Here is a 22,730-nt window from a genome sequence, read left to right on the forward strand (position 1 = left end):
CTACGGCCTAACTCTAGACATCACTTGTCCAATACTCCTCATAGTCATTCTGTGACAGAATCTTTGACTTGAGGCCACCAGTCCTTTGGCAGGGTGAAACAGACTCTAACAAAATACAGATAGCCCTTGGTATGACTGTCTACCCGGGACTGACTACTGACATCTGCCAAACCACTATGCTTTCTGTAAACTTACCAGCCTTAAAGACCAAAACGTTATTTCTCCTGGAACCAAATTTAGCAGCTGTTTTGTTCTGTTTCAGCCACAACTGACAGGTATATCCGAACAAAAGCAAAACAGAACAAAGAAAACAGAAAAGTAAGAGAACTCTCCATATTTATCTTGCGCCTTCAGGCTTTTTCAACACCATTGTCCTTCCTGAGTAAGTAGAGCCTTAGGAAAGGTGGGCTGACTCAACATCTCCTGGGTTCAGTCCCCGCTGACTCACAGCCAGGGAAGGTCCTTTAAAGGCAACATTTTACTTACTGTCCCCTCTTCTAATATAGGAGGACAGTAATATCCTCTCTTCTAAATATCTGAGAGATCAAAGGTCTTGCCTCACACTATCAGGTTTATTTAGTTCTGATAGTCACCTGAACCCCTCCACACCACCTGATCAGTGTGATGTACTATCCAAAAGTAGAAGTAGAAGGCACCTGACCTCCAACTCATGGTGCTTCCAGTCTAAGGAGGGAAAGAGACAGGAGCAAATGATGACATGCACACAGTCATTAAATTACCACCACAAGTGGCATACAGAAAAAACAGTGCTCCAAGAGCAGTCATCCAGGAGATGCAGACTAGGGCCCAGGAGCTTCTGTTCATTAACAAACTAGTCCAAGCCATGCATCTGAAGTAGAGTGGATATTTCAAGTAAAAAATTATATACGATAAAATGAATATAAAACACTGCTGATTTTTCCTGGGTGAACGTCTTGTATAGACAAATAAACTATGCAGACCTATTAGAGGACTGATCCAAAATGGGGGTCCAGTCTGGATTCTACTCATGACTATTGTTATTCCACTTCCCATACTCTGGTCTCCCATCTGCAAAAGGGATCATACCACTCAGCCTGCCTTCTTTGCAAGTCCATCATTACACACTTCTCTACTAGAGACCAATGCTGAAACTGACAGTGAACCTCCTGGGCAACTCCCCAGCTCCATGCGGCACGCACAGTCTTTGGGAAGAGCAGTCCTGAGCACAGGCTGGCTTCCAGGACTCCACCAGCCCTAACACCTCTGTGCCTGGCTGGGATTGGTGTCTTATTACCATACTAGGTCCTCGATGACCAGCCAGCTCTTGGTAGGGTCAAGACCTAGGCTGAGCTGAGCCTCTGGGAACACCGTTCTCCATGCCGGAGACTTGAGTTCTCGAGATAGGGACTGGAACCTCCTCCTCTCCTGCCTGAATTGCTGTCGGTTTAGTTCCACCTGGTATAGTGAAGCAGCCAGTAGAGAACCAGCCTTCCCAGCACCCTCCTGCTGCTCACCTGCTCTCCTCAGCACTCTGCAGCCCAGGCTTGGCATCACGAAGGTAGCCTTTACAAGTGGAATGGAAACCTGAGTCCTCAGATTAATAGCTGCAAGACCTTCTGCTACAAAACAGGCTATCATAGACATTATCACTACCACTGGAACATGCAATGGCCTACATGCTTTCTATACATTTTCACATCCAATCCTTACAGCAACCTACGAAATAGATATCCCTAACCCCCACAATGAAACTAAGGCTTCAAGGAATTAAGTAACTTGCATAAGGTAAAATGGAAGAGGTAGCAACCAAGAGTAGATGACAATGTGAAAATTCGAACACACGCCAGGAGGATGTTTCCTGAAGATCAGAAACAACATAGTATTAAACATAATGTGAGGCAGTGCTTAATAAAATAGCTATATTACTGCTGCTGCTGGCATTATTAAAAATTACCCAAAATGGTAAAGCCAGTCTTCAAATCGGGTATTCTGAATCCAAGTCCATCATTACACAATTCTCTACTAGAGGCCAATGCTGAAACTGACTTGGGGCGATGGGAACTGTTGAAGTCTTTGTGGTTTAACAGTGGAGCCAGAGAAGGGGCGGTAACCTCAAGCCGAGCATATTGTAAGTTCTCAAAAAGTGTTTGCTAAAAATTCTTCGTCCAAGAAGGAATAAGTTCTATTGGTTTTGTTCAGCACAGTATCCCCAGTACTAGATCAGAGCTCATACATAAAGACACTCAGTGAGTATCAGCTGGATGAATGACGTCTCCACATCACAGTTCTGCCATCCACGGCCACAATAGGATCTCTGGCAACCAGAGCAGGGATTTCCAATATCAAATCAAGAGATCCCTCTCCCCATTTTATAGAGGGCTACTGGAGGTCCAGAGTGAGGCACTATACACTCATAAAATCACAGGATTTCCAACAAAATAAACTTAGGTGACTTGTCCAAGGTCTCAACTGGTTACAGTGTAAGGTCAAGATCTCTCTGTCTTTCTTTAGACCTCTCATTTTTCTCTGTTCAATTAAAAAATCCTTTGACAGATCAAAGGAATCACTCACCACTCCCTGAATAGTGGGCTTGGAAGGGAAGGAAGCAGGGGTCATGGGGAGGATGGGTAGGCAGTTGTAAATTTCAGGTGCTTGGCGTGAGAAAGAAATTTAATTCATGCCCAGAGCTGATATAACTAATATTATCACACGTGGTTGATTTGATTATCTTTGAGACAGTCCATTTGGTAGGTCACATGTAAACATCAGCATAGGAGATAAATGAAATTTTTCAAAAACACATTTTTCTCAGTTCATAGATTTTACATATTCATACTCACATTTAGCTCAGTTCCAACTTATTTCCTTACAGATGAAAACAAAGGATTGCATATAAACTGATTGTTGTCCACTGGCTTACAATGAAAAAAAAATGTGGACATAAAATTTAAAAACATAAAACAAAGATGAGAACAACCCAGAAAAGGACTTACAACATTAAATTGACTATTTTTTCTCTGGCTCTAGTGCACAGCTATTTTAATCCCCTGTCAGCTGTTGCAATTTGCTGGCCAGCACTTCTCATGCTTCCTGGCCTGATATTCCCATGTCATGGCTACAAACTTGCCAAGGCAACATGTAGAAAGTACAAACCCCAAATTCATGTTCAGAGATTATGTTCCAACACATCAACAATCAGGAAAAGGCACACCAACTCCATAAAGCAAGCTAAGAGAATGAATTCTCCAGGGTAACAGGACACAGGCAAATTTTGCACAACAAGAGCTATATCTACACCCTACAGAATTTTCCTCTACCCTCCCAAAGTATCCTCAAGGTCACACAACACAATTTGCTCTACAAGTCAACATGTTCACAGAGCTCCCTACCTGGGTCCCTCCCATCATCAGGTTGCTGCAGAGATGATACAACTATTGTGGGGAAGTATATCACACAACCTGTCCTAGTTGGTATTTATCAGCCATCTATTTCATTAGTTGTGACACCAGATGATGGGCTGAGATTGGCTTGGATATCTTTCTGCCAAATGACAGGCCACTGCCCCAGGTAGCTGTTGATGGACTCTGGGCCATCCCACCATCTCTGGAAGTGAGAGTGTTAGATGATCCAGCCAGCTTGTCTTTCCTTCCTTGAGAATCCAGAGAGAAGGCCTAGGTTCTTGGCCCAAAGATGTTACCCCCCCCCCGCCCCACCTATCCCCGCCCATCTGCACAACCCTGGCTTGCATGAAAAGGGGCAGAGAAAGGTGCTCCTTCCTTTATAGGGGGGCGTCAGGGCGGGGAGGAGGTGCAAGCATCAGATCCCTCTAGACCTGTCAAGACAGGGTGATGTTCCAGTATTTCCAGCAACAAGAGGTCCAATTGATGGGAACCAGACTAGCAAAGATTTTGGCATTTTGCCCTTCAAAGATGCTTAGATGAAGAAAAAAAGATAGCAACTGCAGCAGATGGACTTTAAAGACAAGAACCGATTACCTAAATAATTAAGTAAGAAAGATTAGGAAGCCATCCCAGGTTCTATTTTGGAAAGAAGAGCCTTAACAGGATCACTTCCCCACAGCTATTCACTTATCACCTGCTCACAAAAGACCAACAACAGGCATGTGCTCTTGAACTTGTTCTCAGGAGTTCTTTCCCTAAAAGGAGCCAGGCAGGAGTAAAACTAGTGAGACAGCCAACTCCACTCTATGGTAATAAGGATGCAAGCCACCTTTCACTGTCTGTCTATCTACCCTCCTCCCCGCCCCCACCTGACCCCCCACCAGACACCCCCCACCCGTGACCCCTAAATGGAAGGAACACCTTTCTCTGCCCCTTTGCATGGGAGCCTCCACTTGAAGGCCAGGCTTGTGCAGATGGGGGCGGGGCCAACACCTTTGGGCCAAGAACCTAGGCCTTCTCTCTGGATTCTCAAGGAAGGAAAGACAAGCTGGCTGGATCTTCTAATACTCTCACTTCCAGAGATGGTGGGATGGCCCCAGAGTCTATCAACAGCTACCTGGGGCAGCGGCCTGTCATTTGGCAGAAAGATATCCAAGCCAATCTCAGCCCATCATCTGGTGTCACAACTAATGGAACAGATGGCTGGTAAATACCAACTAGGACAGGTTGTTTATAACAGGACCTCATTTGCATAACTCCTCCCCCCAAGGCTTTCATTCCTAGCATAGTTGGTTGATTTGTTGGCTGGGTGGTTGGTTAAGCAAGACAGACAATTTTGGAATACAGCCTTTATAGCACCTGATCAAGGATCTAGAAATTTTTGGCAAATTCAAGAAGCTATAGCTAAATCTCCCTGAGTCCCTACAGATTTCCATGGGTATTGAGTTTCCACTGTCAAATAAATCTGGGAACATTGGAACCAAAAAAAAAAAAAAAAATAGTAGGCTGGGGGTTTCTTTTCTTTCTCTGTCTTTTTTTTTTTTTTCAGGAGCGAAGTGGGGTGAGTACAGGGGATTGAATTCAGGTGCACTTGGCCACTGAGCCACATCCCCAGCCCTATTTTGTATTTTTTTGAATTTCATTTAGAGACAGGGTCTCACTGAGTTGCTTAGTGCCTTGCCTTTGTTGAGGCTGGCTTTGAACTCCTGAGCCGCTGGGATTACAGGTGTGTACCACCACTCTTCCCCATTGGTTGGGGGTTTCTTTAGAGCAGAGCTTCTCAGAGATTTTAATGTGTTAATGTACCCTGCAAATCTCTAGAGACAAGCTTTCTGCACTTCCCAAATCTGTCTGGCCTCATCACACTCCTTTAAGGAGAGTCCTATCCCCTCTACAGACTGGGGTACTGCAGAGCACAGGCTGCAAAGTGCTGATGCACACAGCCATCTTTCCCTTGTCACTCCTACTTAACCAAAATTTGCTTCTTAAGTTAATGTTACCAGGACTGTTCAGTGCCATCCAATGTCGACTCTCCCCTTGTTTCTTAGTTATAAAAATCTCAGTTTTATTTGGGAGGCAAAGTATGCACCTCAAAAATACATGCCCCAACTCCAATGAAGTCAGAAGTGAATATGTGACTAAGTCAGTTACATAAAAGCAGACGTATTTTTTCCATGTTTTTGATTGGTGCATTATAATTGCCCATATGATAAAAAATATTTTTACATATTCATACATGCACAAAATATGACAATATAATTTAGCCAATATCAAAAGTATTGGATGGGACATTCAAAAGGTCTACTCAAATGAAACTGGCTTAACTGGAAGAAGAGCTCTTTTGCTCTTTTGTTATTTTTCCCTTCTCCCACTAGTTTCCTGAAGTGAAGATGTGATAGCTGGAACCCTGCAGTCACATCTGATCCTAAGGTTAACTGAAAAACAGAAGGCTTATGCTATACTGTTACAGTAGAACAATAAAATGATCCTAAGCCTCTCAAGGCCATGGAACTACCATGCCACTACTGACCTGCCTATTTCTGGACATGAGAGAGAAATAAACTTCTGTCTTCCTTAATGCATTGATTTCTTGGGTTTGCTATGATGCAACTGAATTCTAATTGATTTACTCTTTAGAGATTTTTATATTTTTATGTCTAACTAGTAGTCCTGCTTTAAAACACTCTTCTCCATCAGCCTTCTTGCTTTTGGTAGAGGTTGTAGTCATTAGAGTTTTTCAACAAATATTCCACTTCTCCTTCTGTGGGCATGTTGTAAGATGGCACTCCCTGCCCTTCCTGAAGCTGAGTAGGAGCACTTGATTTACTTTAACTGATGAAGTATGGCTGGAAGGAATGTGCCACTTCCAGATGGAATATATGATCTCCTGTACAAAGCACTGTGATGACTGTGGACACACATGTGGTCACAAAGCCTCCAGGAGTCTATGTTCTTAGATCGCTGATGAATAGAGTCCTCTACTGACCCACAATGGGCATGTGGCAGGGACAAGAAATAAATCAAAGTCATATAAAGCCTCAAAAATTTTTTGTTACCATAGCACATCCTAGGCCATTGTGACCAAGAGAATAAAGTGACAAAAAGATGCTAATAATAATAATAATTGCACTGTATAATGCTTGATGATTTCTGAAATAATATTGGAATAAGCCACATTTCCCTGGATACCTCCTACACCCCAGAAATTATACAGGGCATCTTGCAAGTTAAAACAAAAGAAAAAACTAAAGCACATTCTCTCTGTCTCCAATCCAAACATGTAAACACAGCCTAGGAAAGCCCTTACAAAACATGTAGCTAACAATCCAAAGATTCTGGTAGCCCATTCTTACCAAAAGGCGCAAAGAAATTAAAAATGGCACCTGCTTTCATGTCCACATATAGCCTAATCCAGAGCATGCTGGGACTTATAGTCCCTGCGCCCCATCCAGAGAAGCAGAACTACAGGTCTCCTGATTGCTCATTTGAAGGCCTTTGAACTCAAAACCTGCTGTCTGAGCCACTGTCAAGGTAACCCAGCAGCCGAGAATAACTAATTGGGCAACATTCTCTGACTGCTGGCATGAACAGTTATAATCTCAGCATCACCGTGGCAACCTGACTGGAATGCTGGTTATTCACACAAAGAAAAACCGGTCTCCATTCAGACCAGGATTGCACTTTGTCTCTGTTCTACTTTTCCCATTGCAGATTGCTACTAAAGGAACAATGCTTCTTTTAAGAATGTTTATTACTGGTCTGTGGAAAAACAGCCTTTTTTCATAGCCTGGAAGAAAATATGGAAAGGTGGGGGGGCAGGGAGAGGGTGATGCATCCTTTATTGCCAAAAGTGAACAGACTTTACAATGGCAGGCTCTATAGGAACAATAGTAAAGGGTGTCACAGAGCAATTCTGTGGCTTTCGACCAAGCCACAGAGCTCCATGGAGATGCCAAGGCACACCACTGGCAGTGGACGGCTAACAACCAGAGAATGGGCGGTGTATTGATCCATGCTCATTTCCTGGGCACCTCCAATGTGCTATCACAGACCCTCCTCCAGGTCTCCCAGGAGCTCCCTTGGCTGCTCTACTCTGCATCCAACTCAGACTTTACCTAAAGCTGCACCCTACCTCTCCCCAGGCATCAGCTCCAGCCTGTTCCCAGAAGATGTCCCATAGACTCTCCCATTCGTGTTCTTATTCTTGTTTTGTTGCTGCTATCCAGATATTCCTCTGATTCCATCTTTGTTATGTAGACCTTCGAGGCCCAACTCAAATCATCATTCATCTCTAAGTCCCTCCCAATCCACTCCACTGGAGTAAATTCTACATTAAAGTACACCCCAAAGATGTCCTTGAACGTGTCTGCCTTACCACCCTGGAAGGCAACTCTCCAGGGAGCAAGTTTAGGATCTGAGCTGTACTTTACACTTCCAAGTGTGGCATTTTTGAAAAACTACTTGATGTCTTGAGCCAAGGTTTCTTCATCTATAAAGAGGTGAAGAACTCACTCCTTAAAGTGAGTTCTGTGACCAGCAGTGTCCCCATCACCTGGGAACCTTGAAAGAAATGCAGAGATCTGACCCACCCAGACCTACTGAATCAGAATTAACATTTTAACAACATCCCCATGTGATTCAAATACACATAAATGATCCAAAAGTACTGACAAAATTTATCTAGCAGAGACCTGTAAGATGTAAGGAAAGTGTAGGGAAACACCCAGCCCAGAGTCAGAGACACTAATTGGGGAAACCACTATTTAGCTCCCATAATCAAATGGCAAATTAAACCATTTGTTATTATAGGGGACATTATAAAAGGAGATGTCCCTCAAGGAGCAGGTCTAATTAGTCATAATAGATTAACATACAGGAAATGTAAATGAAGGGAAGCAGAAGGATTGTGGTTTGGAAGAATTTGACAAACTGACTTCATCGTTTACAATTTTTGTCTGACATTGAGCAAATCCACTGAAATCTTCTAGCCCTTGGTTTCTCTTCCCATACATCAGAAATAAGAATATTGGCAGGTTGCCTGCCTCTCAGAGCTGTACTAAAAATGAAATGAGATAAAAAGAACGAAAGAATTTTGCCAAATACAAAGCAATGATTAAATTGGTTTTTATCAGTTAATACTGAAATAAAATGTGCCCATCAGAAAGGGAACTCATGGTGGCCACCCCTGAAGGACACACAGATGAAAAACAGCACATGAAGGCCACTGCAGAATGATATTCAGTTCATCCCACTTTATGGTGGTGCTGGGGATTGAACCCAGGGTCTTGTGCATGCAAGGAAAGCACTCTACCAACTGAGCTACCTCTCCAGTCCTATGGGTGGAGTTTTAATGGAAATGGAGAAAGAGCTGAAAGCCACTGGCTCTGACTGACAAGTCACCTAAGCTGGTATGAATAGGGCTATAGAATGGCCACTGCTTTCAAAATGCTGGGGAAGGGAGTGAGAGGGGATGCCAGTGTGGATTCCAGGAGAAAAGAAATTCACAGCAGACTTGGATCCTCTTGGTGCCAGAGCTAAAGACAGAACCACGGGGGAGGCCTTGGGGCTGCCAGGGCAAGAGCCTGAGGCCAGATGGAGGAGAAGCTCCGCCACTCTGATGAGGGTAGGGAGGAAAGATCTGCTGCCGGGACTGCTCTCACCCACTTCACAAGAATCCTGATCCTGGAAGGAGAAGGGATGGCAACAGGGATGCCGGCTCTACCCAGCCAGATGGGAAGAACACACCATAAATGCTAGGAGAGTTCACACAGGCAGAAAATCAATACAGACCAACAGTCAAGAATGCGGAGAGGGAAGGTGGCATCAGGCGGGACTTCAAAACACAAGCAGGATTTGAACAAGGGAAGAGAGATCGGCAGAAGGAATACACCTGCCTCTACTGTGGTGCTATTTTAACAGTATACACATCAAGGCAAGTGTCACTTTGTCAGAAATTTCAAGTCATATCACTTGGAGATAGCACCTAACAGCATCCCTCCAGTGTGAGGGTATTTCCAGAATCCACAATTCCAGGAGCATCTCACAGGGCAGGTGGACTTCAAATACCGAAGGCACGGTGCAGACAAAACGGCAGGCACACGTGGAATCGAGACCATGAAGCCATTCATTTTCTTAAACAAAACACCATGTCTGATGCCTCGCTTCTCCCAACAAAGCGACGTCAATTACATTGCTGAGATTATTTCTTTATACCCACCTTCCTCACAACCCAGTGTCCCTGCTTCCCCAGGAACAGGGCTGGGCTCTTCATCCTGGCGGTTTTAGCAATATGCAGACACCAGGATGGGAGTCGGAGGGAGCTGATAATGGTCAGCTAGGTAAATAAATGATTTTACCAAAATTAACAAGGACACATATATAAGCTGTTACTTTTTTCTCTGGGGAAATGCAGAGATGCACATGGAAGATTGAATATACATTCCTCTGGGAGAACCGGCTGACGCTTGATAATCTGTGAAGCCACATTCAAATATAGCTCACCTTCTGGAAAGCCTGTTTTCCATAAAGATATTGGTGTGTGGATTTTTTTTAATATATTAAACATGGAAAACTCAGTACCAATTTTAAAATAAAGCAAAGAAGATGCTAATAAAGCTCAGGCTTCTGCTGCAGGCTTCTCAGTGAGTACACTAGCATCTTAGGGTTTCCCATTTCCTCTCCTTCACCAATAGGAATGTTTTGGCAAGCAGGCTCAAAACTGCATTGTTCAGCTGGGCGCCGTGGAGCAAGCCTGTAATCCCAGAGTCTTGGGAGGACAGGGCAAGGGGATTGCGAGTTCCAAGCCAGCCTCAGCAAAAGCAAGGTGCTAAGCAACTCAGTGAGATCCTGTCTCTGAATAAAACACAAAAGGGGCTGGGGATGTGGTTCAGTGGTTGAGTGCCCCTGAGTTCAATCCCTGACTCAAAGAAAAGGAAAGAAAGAAAGAGCGGGGGTCGGGAGAGAAGCACATTGTTCACCTGTACAATTCACAGCCCCAATTTTCAAAATCAGAAAATATTCTTTATTGCACCTCTACTCACAATTTATAATTACTGAGATTAGAACTGAAGACCAGTTTAATTTTCTATTGCCATACAGAATAGATTTCAAGAAAAAGTAATATTATTTTTTAAAAGGTAATGAGAGGAATACTTGGTATTGTTGTTGTTGTTGTTGTTGTGTGTGTGTGTATTTTTTCATTCAATCAATTGCTAATTACAATCAGATTTCTCTATTAAACCAGGGTTCTCCACTAGGGTTGATGTTCCAAAACCTCTGTTAAATAACTGTATCATTTTAGGGTTTCTAAGTTATTGTCTGAATGTAGAAGAAAACTAAGTTTCTTTCTGAATTATTATTAAGTATTGCTTTTCACTGACATAAAATGTCTTCTGATCCTCTCAATATTTGTGATCAGTGAAGTGGTTCTCTGAGGCTAATAACAGGATGGTTTTGTTCCTTGAATGGTGACATGGTTACACTGGTGCCGCTCATGCAAGCAGAATACATTTGTCTTGTGCACTTTTCAGCAAGTACTTCACAATTAAGAGGTTTAAAAAAACAATGGAGTCATTGTGAGGTCATCTTCAATTTAAAAGAAAGAGAAAATAGATATGAACAATCCAACAATTAAAAAAAAAAAACAAACCTACCCTAGGATGGTTCAGAGCTCAGTCACTAAGGTGTTAACTTACTTAAAACCCAGAAGCTAAACTAGGCATGGTAGAACATGCCTGTAATCCTAGTGACTCAGGAAGCTGAGGCAGGAGGATTGAAAGTTCAAGGCTACCTCAATAAGTTAGTGAGACATTATCTCAAAAACTAAAAAAGACTGGGGATGTAGCTCAGTTGTAAAGTGTACTACAAAAAAAAAAAAAGCCATATTTTGTTACAGAGCAGAAATCTTCAACCTTATTACTTAATTCCACTCTGGCTTTAACCATATCACATAGCAAAATGCTCAGCTCATAATACTTGCAAGTAGAGTCCTGCTTCATTGAGATACCAAAGTTTGCCAGTAGATGTGTAATTAAAACGGGCTTATGGCAACATCCCCCAAACCCGGTATCAGCTCTCATATCCTCCACATGGCCCCAAATCTTTCTAGGGATAGTTCTTTCTAGCATTCTTCTCATGTATCTTACTCAGCCACTGTACTCAAATGTTGTTTTGAAACAAGAAACTTGAGGCATATGTGGCTAGAGAGGTAATGAAAAGTGGGATTTTTATGCAAGTGAATAAGTCAAGTAATGATTTAAGAATAATGACATCAGGCTGGGGCTTTGGCTCATTGGTACAAGCACTTGCCTCACATATGTGAGGCACTGGGTTCAGCACCACATATAAATAAAAAAGAACTAAAAACATTTTTTTAAAACATTATTGTAAAAAGAATAATGACAGCAATTATAATGAAAAATCTACGTGTCACTGAACCTCCCTTTTGGAGGAGAGCCATTCAGTTGATACCAAAGCTACCTGTGGTCCCATGAGATTCCACCACTGCCGGCAAGGAACGTGAAGTTTCTCACCAGCAGGGAGACCCTGGCTCTCTTCTTCCTAGAGTCTTCTAGATGAATGAGGTTGATTCTAAATTCTCAAAAGAGAAACGTACTCTAGAAATGGCTCAGTAGCTTGGAACCTGGGCTCCAGCAGAACTAAACCAACACTGTAAGATGAAAAGAATACACAGTAGTAGGGACAATTGGGGGAGGCAGACACATCTTCCCAAAGATTCTTGCCAGTTAAGGACTTGGCTATTTGATGTGGGGTCTTTCTTTTACTTGAACTGTCTCCAGGCATCATCATCATAATAGAACATATAGCATAATTCATGTTAGTCATTTCCATGAACCATCAATACCACCATGCTCAGCCTCTGGCACCTGGGACCATCTCATCTCTCCTGATCAGGAGGTCCAGTCTTCATTTCCTCTTGACAGAGAAGTCTCTTGTCTTATTGGAGAAGACTAGTACCTCTCACTTTACCCCAAAACAGCCACTCCTCAAAGGTCTGACTTAGAACCTCACTTTTATAATACAAAAATTTCCCATGGACACCCATTAACTCAAATACTGTCCTCTTGGGAAGGAGGTAATAATGCAACACATAAAAATGTAGCAATGTACACACTTTCAAGATCAGGTATTTAAAAAGTAGAAAGAGCCCCAGGTGTCATAGAAATCATTTCAGTTCAAATTTCAGGCCCTGCTACTTTTGAACTATGTGAATGAGTAGGCTATTTTACCTTCTTACCAAATTTCCTAAATGCCTTGGGAATATTTCTCCCACAAAGGGTGACTTCCTCCCTACCCCTTGTGCACACACGGACACACCCTCACACACACCACGACCCTGCTCTTCTTTCACTGCTTTCGATTCCTCTCTTCATAAGTGACTTCCTTACAGGCTGGTTTCCACCTTTAAATCGGATTAAACATCCTATTCACTGTGTTGGTCAGCTTCCGTCACTCTGACAAAATACCTGAGAAATCTATTTCAAACAAATACGGTTCATTTTGGTTCACGGTTTCAGAGGTTTGCGTCCATGGTCTCCTGGCCCATGGCTTTGGGTCTGTGTGGCATGACACCTCACAGCAGCAGAATCGTGTAGCAGAGGAAGGAGGAAGACTATTTACCTCATGGCAGCCAGGATGTAAGGAGAGACGAAGGGACAAGTGTCCCAATAGCCCTTCAAGGGCATAGCCCCCCAACAAGTTAACATCCTTCCACGAGGCCCCACCTTCCACAAGTTCCACCGCTCCTCAATAGTGCCACAGGCTGGTGACCAAATTATAGAACCTAACAAGCCTAAAACCCATGCCTTCTCCCCAAGAGATTTTAGTCCTCCTCCTCTGTGTTCTCATAGTATTTGTTCTAGAAAATGACTAACACCTGCCATGTATTTTAATTCTATATTTAAGTATCTGACCTTCTCCTCTAGACTGAGGAAGCTGCCTGAAGTACCTATACTTTCTAATAGCTTCTAATGGGTTTATGGCAAGTATGAAATGAGTGACTGAATTCACTAGAGCAGTATTCATTTCTGGAGCACTGTGAGCACCCACATGCATCATCCGTAACCCTAACAAGAACACTATAAGGTGGACATCAATAGTTTAATTCCAGAGATGATAAAAATGAGGCCTAAACGAAGCAAGTGAGCAATTAATATCAAGTTCTGAGCCACCTCTTATCTGCCCATGAAAGATCTAATCCAACACCCAGTATTTACTGGGCCCTCAAAAGATGCCACCATCCTTCCTTTGCTCAAACAATAATGAGAGCGTGACTTCTGTAACGGACATCCCAGAACCTGTGTGGATGCACTGATATCTGTGAACCTCCTACCTAGATTCCATGTTTAGTGTGGTCTTCAGGGACTAACGTCGTCCAAGCAAGAACTCCATGGGTACTGGATAACACTAAAACTTGGGAAATCTGACCCAACAAGCTGGTTCCACCAGATTCTGCATCAGCACGCATCAAGAGTTTTTTCAGTCACTCATTAATCATCATCAACATATTTTCCAAGTGGCTGTTCTGGGCCAGCTTTGTACTATGCACTGGGAATCCAAGGATGAAAAGTCACAATCTCAGCCCCAAGGAGGAGACACAAGGAGATACCGGCATTTGTGGAGTGCCCGCTGCAGGAACTTGAGAGGGACTGGAGCACGTGTTCTTAATTGGCAGATGTTCCATGCCATTAGCCTGCCATGAGGGGATCTATGAATCATTTAACAGAACACAGAGCAACTTGTTTGGGGCCATGTGTGTGTGACCACAGAATATTCTTTCAGGTAGATAATGTCCTCCATTTGTCAACCTTTGTGTGACAATGGAAGAGCAGCCCACAGATGGACTCCTACAGGGGAGTACTTAAAGAATAGAACAGGGTTTCCAATGAAATGGTAATATGGCTGCCACTTAGCAAGGCAGTGAGCATCAAGACATAAAAGCCTCTCATTATGGAGACTTTCACCACAAACACCCAGCCAACCGCCCCCTAAAGGAGCCCCTTGTTTCCACCGGCCCATGGCATCCATTGAGGCTGGCAACCTGCTGTGCCTCTGTACACAACTCCAAAAGGCATCATCCACATATAGCACAACATGACACAAATATGCTGGAACAGTCCCCCCAAAGCTGTGCACCAGAGTGGTCCTAACTAACAGTAATTAGAGCTCCCAGGCACCGTCAGCTGCAAAGCTTCACCAGCATGCCCAATTTTCAAGCAACATGTGACAAGATCTCCATGCCTTTCTGGCACAGAGCAACCAAAGGGAAGCAAAACCCACCAAGTAAGGTACCTCTTCCTGCCCGAAGCACAAGTGCACAATCAGCCACACAGAAGAGATCCTGAGTAATTACTCAGAGCTTTAGTTGAGCTATTAAAACACCACCTAACCGAATATGCTCCTGTCAGATCTCCACTCAGCGTTAATAACTGCCACACCATCTTTGAAAGCAGCACAAATAAGACCAAAAGTGGATAATAAATAATAGCGGTACAAGATTGCAGCCTCATTTTATGCCTTTTGTCGCCGTAACTACCGTTGATCTCTTTTCTAGACCTTCTGTTCTCAACATCGTTCCCTGGCAGACTGAGCAATTATTGTTTACAAACTCCTCTGGAGAGCCCCTGTTTCAGAGGGTCTCCCACATAGCCACTCAATTAACAGAACTAAATGCCTTGGTTAGGCTCACAGAAGCTGCCAACAAACTGTCGTGCTGCACTTGGCTTTCACTTCCAGAGGAAGAACATGGTGCCAGGGGGATGCAGGGGACGCACCTCTTGCCACATGAACTTCCAAAACCACCAATCTGCTTCCCTGCCTATCTGGGAAGATGCATGTTAACCTCACACCTATCCTTCATGAAATGAGTATGCTGGCCTATCTTGCTCAAGGACTGTGAACCTGTGGGCCCATTGGTATCTGTGACCCCCGTACAACTAGATCCCATGTTTTGTGTGTGTTTTTAGGAAACAAAGTCCAAGCATTGCATTGGTCATCTGAAAGAACTCTATTATCTAGAATCTTAGCTGACCCTTCAACAGTCCTTAATACAAGCTGGGTAGGTGATACATTCATCACCTCCATTTTATATGGGAAGAAACAAGTTTTGAGGGGTGCTTGCCTGAGTATAAGTTTAGGAGCCTTCCTGCTCCTGATCGGTATCTTCCCAGACAATGTACCTCCATGTATAAGACTGACCCACAGAGTGCCATGGCTGGGAAGACTTGTCTTTGAGCTAGACTTTCAGGCCTAAGTACAGAAAGTATTTTTATCTGTCTGTGTGTGTGTGTGTGTGTGTGTGTGTGTGTGTGTAAAAAGGGAAGGGGTGTTTGTATGGATGAGGATCAGAATCTGCCACTCCAAAATATGCCATTTTGGCATGAAGATTATTTTGAGCAGAAGGCAACAGAGAAACAACAGATGTAGAATAAAACTCTCTACCCTTCCCTATCTACCCAAAGGCAGGGGATAAATTTCCCTTTGTGAAGGTGTCCCCTTCTCTCTCCCATACCAAGTTTCACTGGAGATGGCAGTGACCTGAATCTGCATAAGCAACCCTACTGCAGTAGCCTTTATCTCCCCTTAGTTTCCCTCATATTCTTAACTTCTCATAATTGACCGCCCCTACAATCCCCAAATCCTTATCCTTTTTCTTGTCACAACTCTGTCATTTATTGCTTTTTTGCCAAGATGGTATATACATCCCAAATTCTAACCACTTCTTTGATCATATTTGAGAACTCCCCTGCACATGGATGTAATTAAATCTGTTCTTTTCTTTTAATAAAATCTTTCTTTTTCAGTTTAATTTACTGAGCCACAGATAGATCCAAGATGGTAGACCAAAAGTTTTTTCCTCCTGGAATATATACAATAACTGTGATGACACAAAGCAAACTTCAGTTTTCAGAAATATCTATTTCTGATCTCTGTCACAAGACATTCATGGAATAATTTCTTTCTTTTTTTTTTTTTTTTTTGATAACTGTATAAAAAGCCAGGGGATGTGGACAAGATTTTTAAAAAGTAGACACCCAGGGGGAAAAAAATCTGCTAATGCTTAAAAGAAAAGAACTTTATGATTCACAAGTTTCCAATACTCTATAATTGCTGAAGAGTAACTGTCTAGATTTTAATGAACAGCTCAAAACCTTCTTTCAAGTTCTCATCTAATTTATAAAGAAAAATAAAAAAGGTTTTAAGCAACCAGAAGGAGTAGTTGTGCTTGGTCTTAGAACACAAAGCTGAAGTGGGTGTGGATCGTACTTTCTATGTGCATTGGTCCTACAGAGGGAGATGGAACCCACAAGTGGGCACAGGACACTTGTGCAAAGTCCCCACCTCATGTGCTTCTCAGGAGAATGACTCTTGGTTTTCAATTCTAAAGATTCAAAGAAGGTACCCAACTCTCAATAAAACAAAATCTGGCCAACTGTTCAAAGGGTATTTATGATTTCAAAATTCAAAACATTTTAAGCAAAACATGGTAGAGACCAAAGTTACTTCAAATGTAATTGGTGAGACCTCAGAATGTCGTGGAGATGACTTGAAAAGTGTTAGGGTAAATACAACGGTGTGGTCCCAGATGCTGGCTATGTTCATGAGTGAACTCAAAAGAATCCTTACCAATCACAGAAAACTAGGATTTGAGCAATTTGTATCCTGAAAAATGAGCTTATTTATAGGTACTTACTGTGTTTTAGCTGCACTTTTGGAGAACTGGTTAGGGCTTTGAGAGCTTTGAAATGTAACACATTATCACTTTTCCCACTTAGTAAAAAAGGAAACCTGCCCTTGGTAGCTTTTCCAGCAGAATTTCTGGTTTTCAGAAATATATTAACGACTGCGTCTGTGACATGAGGTGGAAAGTAGTCAAGTGGCACCCAAAAAAGATTGAATGAAGTCAAGTCAGCTCAGAAAGGAGAGAGATTACCTCCAAAGCAGGAAAAGCTTTGTTGGGAACCTGATCTTGAGCCTGAGTGGCTAAAGGTAGAATCTGGACAGCAAACAGAAGCCCATCAGAAGAACTAAAATCAGGCACAGAAGTTGAAGGCCCCAATACAGCGAAGGACTGGTGGACAGGTGGGTGTTTCCAGCAAGTTCCTCTGGTTGCAATGTGGAAACTGGTGGCTGTGCGAGATGGAAGGAGACGGCTGGAGTCAGCCAACCAGACAAAAGCTTATGGCAGAAATCCCCTCTTGTAGGGTCCCACCTAAGAGAAAGGCAGCTTTTCATAATTAGTGTGCAGCGTCTTGAGAAAATAAAAATAGCCCATCTTCAGTCCACTCAGAGACCATCAGTGTTTTATTGTTAAGAAAATACAACTAGCATACACAAGGATCTTTTCCATGCAGACCTTTGTCTCCCAAGAGAAGAAATTTTCAACCGTTTTACTGGGCTTTAGAATAATCATCCTAGTTAGTCCCAAAGAAACAGGTTCCAAAACCTTTTGGTCATTCTGTCTCATAGAAACAGTGGGCCTTCTCCCTTCAAGGTGATGTGGCAGGCTCATATAAGTCACATTTCTAGGAACCACGGTAAAAGAGGCCACTCTATCAGTATATCTAAGGACAGACAGCACTTTCTACCACCTCCTTTGACCCTTCTCTCCTAGCTCAGCTCACTTTCTCAGGTTGCACAAGTACAGACACATGGAGAATGTGAAGAATGCATCTCAGTTTGGCAGGCCCACTGCATTCTGCCTGTGGAAGTGCCCCTGAAATGGTGCAAACTGAAGCAAAACAGCCACAGAAGCAAAATGCAATCCCAAGGTCAAGGCAGACCCAGCTGTCCTTGTCTCTTAGACATTCCTGGCTGGAATCCCACTGAGCAAATAGTGGGAAGAAAGGATAAGACTGACTGAGGTCCAGGAAATACCCAGCTGCTGCAGGACTGAGCAGTCATCAAAAACTTAAGCCAAACTTTCAAACAGCAATTTCCCTCTAGGAGTGCCACCAAAGGCTGACCTCTAAATTGTCCCCAGGTTTTTTTCTCAGTTGTGTGGTGACCTTATCACTTATTTTTAAGCCCCGCCTCTTGAACCACAGGAAAGGCCCACTGGCACCCTGCGGGTTCCCAAACACAGCTTCCACTATTTGACCTGAAATCTAAATGAAATAGCATCACTCTCCCATAGAGTAATTTGCTCCTTCAGTCATTTCTCAAATCTATTTTCCAAAAAATTCTATCAAGAGTGATGTAGAGGGGAGTGATAGTCGCCAAATTATATTGTTGTATTATGTGCATGTACGAATACGGAACTACAAACCCCATCATTGCAAACAACTCTAATATACCAATAAGAAAATGTAAAAGGACAAGCGTTTGGGGCTGGGGTTGTGGCTCGGTGCTAGAGCACCTGTCCAGCAAGTTGGAGGCTCCAGGTTTGATCCTCAGCACCACCTAAAAATAAATAAAGATATTGTGTTCATCTAAAACTATTAAAAAAAAATTTAAAAAGGAAAATTGTTCAAGGAAAGCAATCGGTGATTTCTCTCAAAATGTGTCTCACTAAGGAAAGTCACACAACTTAGAGAGCAAATGTAATGCTCATTTCTCAGGCATTTATTCCCTTCCACATCTACACAGGGCACTGCCAGAAAAGATTGGTTCATTCATTCTTCTAACAAATATTGATTCAGGACTTACATCGATCCTAAAACGCATATTTTTTCACATTTGAACATTTACGGAATTGGAAGGCACCTGAAAATTACAATACTGATTTCCATGTTTTAGTAAATAAAATATTGTAGCAAATAATCAGTTGTCCATGCCACACAGAGACTACTTAATACTTTTCAACGGAGTAAAGTCATCTTTTCCCTTGACTTGTCCTTCCCTCTCCAAGGAAACCTCAGACACTGCTACCAGAGTGATTTCTCAACAGTAAATCTGGTCATGTTTAAACCAGTCAATAAGTCCCCTACCTGAAGGTAAGCACAGCATAAGAAGCCCTTCACGACATGTCCCAGTCCTACACCACAGTGCCATCTCCCTTTCCTTGCCTCCTCTAAATTATGGGCATTTTCCTCAATATACCAAGTGTCTCTCAACTCAATACAACTTTCAGGATTCAGCTCAAATACTAATTACCTGAAACCTCCTTCTCTAATATCTCCATCCTCCCATCCCCAAGGCTAAAATAAAGGTCCCTCTTCTGTGATTCCCAACCTCCTATGCTTTATTCTAGAATTATCAGACTCTCACCTCCCCTAAAAGACCGTGATCTCCAAGAACAAAGGCTGTTGTTTGCACACTTTTGAAGCAAAGGTGCAGGGACACTGGCTGGCATAGAGTTAGAGGTAAGAACATAACTAGAGAAAGCACAAAAGAACAGACCTCAGGACATTCTCCTCCTCAATTCACACCCGACTTCCGGAGGTCAACTGCAACCAGACCATCTCACCTCTCCTTCTTATTTTAGGTCTCAGGTCCCTCATCTGAAAAATGAAAACTCTAAAATGATTGATCTCCAAGTTCCCTTCCATTCTACAGTTCTGTTATTTATGCTCAATAAAAACAACCTGCTACTCTCCTCATCAGGAGTTAATCAAGTACTGCCCTCCACTGCAAAGCATCTTTTTGAAAACGGATTTAAGTCTTTAAGATGGAGGTATATGTGTTGGGAGAAGAGGGAAGATTGTGTCTAAAACTCCAGGGGAAATATCTCATTTGAAAATGCATATTCAGTCTAATTTTATACCTGCAAAACAAATACTGTCTGCATTGCAAACAAACAATATAAGGCTTAGCAAAGTGGTCTTGGCTCATGGAGACAGAAAAAAGATTGTGATTCTCACCTGGAGAGAAGGCATGATATTTCTGTGAAGTCTATCAAAGAGGGACATGGATTTCAGAAGTTCATGACGCAGTAGGATAGTAAAAGCTGGCATGGTGCTGTCGTTAAGAGCAAACTCTAGTGTTAGACAGGGGTTCAAATTCCAGACCTGCTCTTTACTAACTAGCTCCTCGATTCTCAAAACTTAACCTCTCCAGACCTGGTTGTGTCTTCAGTAAAAGAAGGATCAGTACACACATTACATAATTGAATTGAAAATCGCATACAAAAAGCCCCTATAACAGAGCCTAGCATTTCACAGGTCCCAAATAAATGGCCACCATTACTACAGCTATAACTAATCCCTTCTCCAGTCAAACACCGGACAACATTGTATGATAGGGCACCCTGGAGATGCCCTAGATACTGGACAATGGCAACGGTGTTGGTGATGGTGATGAATGACAATGAGACGCAGTGGCAAGCTTTCACAGAATGACATTTGATCCTTTTAAAGTATGTATTATAAAGCATACTTTTCCATGATTCACCAGCGCTTTTGATGTATGGGTCAGAGATTTTTTTGTATACAAAATATATCACATATACCAACCATATTGATGACAGATCTATGAATTTAAACAAAAACAGTAAATTGAACACAGTGAACATCTGTGTACCTACCATCTAGCTTTGAAACGGAACATTATGGCTCAAGTCATCTAAATGTTCCTCCCTGAAGCACCCTCCTGTCACATTCCACAGTAACAGCCACAGTTTTATGTTTTAAGTGGGGATTTTTAACAGCTCTATTGAGATATAATTAATAAGCCACACAATCACCCAACTAAAGTATACAAGTCAACAGTTTGGGGCATAGTACTTACAAATACATGTAACTACCACCACAGGCAATTTTAAAACATTTTATCATCTCAAAAATAAACTCCATACCTGTTGGCTCTCAGTCTCCATCTCCTTATCCTCCCCACCCAAAGCCCTAAGGAGCCACTAATCTACTTTCCATCTTTATAGATTTCTCTGCTCTGGAAATTTCACATGAATAAAAACATACAATATTTGACCTTTTGTGACTAGCCTCTTTCCGTCAGCATAATGGTGCCAAAGTTTCTGCAGACAATGTATCAGTACTTCATTCTTGTTATGGCCAAATCATATTCCATTATTTGGAGATAACCAAATTTGATATATTCTTCATGAAGGTTGATGGCATTGCTGTTATTGTCACCTTTTGACTATTGTGAATGATGATCAAAGAATGTCTGCATGCAACATTTTTGTGTGAACATAAGTCTTCATTTCTATGGGGTACATTACACCTAAGGGTAGCACTTCTCAGTCACACACGTACTAACCCTGTCTGACATTTTGAGGAAATGGACTCACCAGCTTTTACACTAATTCCCAGGAGACAGAGAGACCAAAATATACTAGTAACTTGGTGTATGAAACCAACCTATTCGGCAAAGGGTTGACTCTTGCTGCCAAAAGAAACTCTTCATTCACCTAATAATTATACATCAATTATTCATATTGTGCAGCACCATCTTGTAAGAACTGATATTTTCCAGCTTTAAAAAAAAAAAAAAGCCAGTCACAAGACAAGAAAGCAATGGGCCTCTCCACTTCTTGGCCACTCTCAATTGACTCCTCCAATTCTCAAGATGCCATTTATGCAGCCTTATTTCTTGTGGCCTCAATTCACTTTGTTGGTGGATGACTGTTTTAATGAGGCCACTAAAGCTGGAATACAATAATGGGTGGATACTGAAGATTTACAAAAGTATCAATTTGTGAGACATGATCTATTTTTTCAGATCAATTAATTGTAGCAAGTATGTTTATAAAATTTAAAAGAAAGCTGTTGGGTGTAGTGAGGCACATCTGTAATCTCAGAGACTCAGGAGGCTGAGCAGAGGGCCTGCAAGTTCAAGACCCACCTGGGAAATTTAGCAAGACTCTGTCAGCTGGGGATGCAGCTCCATGGTAGGGTATTCTGGGTTCAATCTTAGTACCAAATAAATAAACAAGAAATCTGCTTCCCACCAGGAGTCAGAATCACAGGAATATGCCAATGGTAGGAGCAGGAGCTTCTATTGGAGCCTGAGAAAAGTAGCATCTGGAAAATCTATCCACTCTCACAAATCATTGCAGGTGTGACATGCAAGCGCTGTGGCCTTCGACACCAGAGTGCGAAGGGCATCTGTCTCTGATTTTCCTTCTGAATACCTGCCTTGTTCTCCACGGTCTGCTACACTCCTCTTTTGTTAGTCATGTATAGATTGATGGACAGAGGAATACATCACTTACCTTTACGTGAGCTCTGTTGAGGGGGTTAAGAATTGGTCAACACATAGATGCCTCTGAATTTTAATATGAAATTTCTGGTGTGTTTGACTCATGTTCTACCATTGCTGAGGGAGATGTGGGGTGGGCTCCAGGAAGCGGTAATTCTAAATTCCCTACAGTGATTGGCATGAAAATATGCTGACTGCTCAGCTACCCATGTGAACTACATGTTCTCCTGG

The 22,730-nt window shown here is 42.5% G+C and overlaps 1 protein-coding gene across 4 annotated transcripts in view; it reads right to left on the bottom strand.

Moving 5' to 3' along the window:
* Positions 1-22,730, bottom strand: part of TNIK (TRAF2 and NCK interacting kinase) — a 381,644-nt gene that overhangs the window by 301,820 nt on the left and 57,094 nt on the right. The window lies entirely within an intron of this gene.

This window comes from Spermophilus citellus (assembly GCF_964194105.1).
Source record: "Spermophilus citellus genome assembly, chromosome: 7".
Lineage (NCBI taxonomy): Eukaryota > Metazoa > Chordata > Mammalia > Rodentia > Sciuridae > Spermophilus > Spermophilus citellus.